Here is a 376-nt window from a genome sequence, read left to right as displayed (position 1 = left end):
TGTTTTATTGGAAAAAAGCGAAGCGCTGTGATTACTTTTCAGATGCAATGTATCAATGTGATATGTCATGGAAAGGTTTACAGTAAAGTGCAGAAAATGCATTCATGTGGCCATTTATAAAACGTTATGTGGAGGCGCCCCGTCTACACAGATTCATTTCTCAGTCGCCACCATCCCTAATTGTGCAGGCACAATCACATTATACAAAAAATTGGGGTAAATGTGTTTTTTTTTTTTTTTTTTTTTTTAAAGCATTAACCACTTTTACCCGCTGTCAGAAACCATGAAATCAGACCGAGACAGAAGAAGAGTTAAATCACACTACTTTAATAATAAAAGTAAAAAGAACAAACGTAGTCAAAACATAGCCAAAGTT

The 376-nt window shown here is 34.8% G+C and overlaps 1 long non-coding RNA gene across 1 annotated transcript in view; it reads right to left on the bottom strand.

The window, feature by feature from the left end:
* Window positions 1-306: 306 nt before the first annotated feature.
* The window catches only part of LOC141144097 (uncharacterized), a 10,625-nt gene continuing 10,555 nt past the window's right edge, over window positions 307-376 (bottom strand). Inside the window, exon 4 of the long non-coding RNA XR_012244352.1 lies at window positions 307-376. This exon is cut by the window's right edge and continues 231 nt beyond it. This is a non-coding gene — a long non-coding RNA (uncharacterized lncRNA).

The sequence above is a fragment of the Aquarana catesbeiana genome, linkage group LG05 (genome assembly GCF_042186555.1).
Source record: "Aquarana catesbeiana isolate 2022-GZ linkage group LG05, ASM4218655v1, whole genome shotgun sequence".
Taxonomy (NCBI): Eukaryota; Metazoa; Chordata; class Amphibia; order Anura; family Ranidae; genus Aquarana; species Aquarana catesbeiana.
Note: the sequence above shows the minus strand (reverse complement) of the source record. Positions and strands in the feature narration are given on the sequence as shown.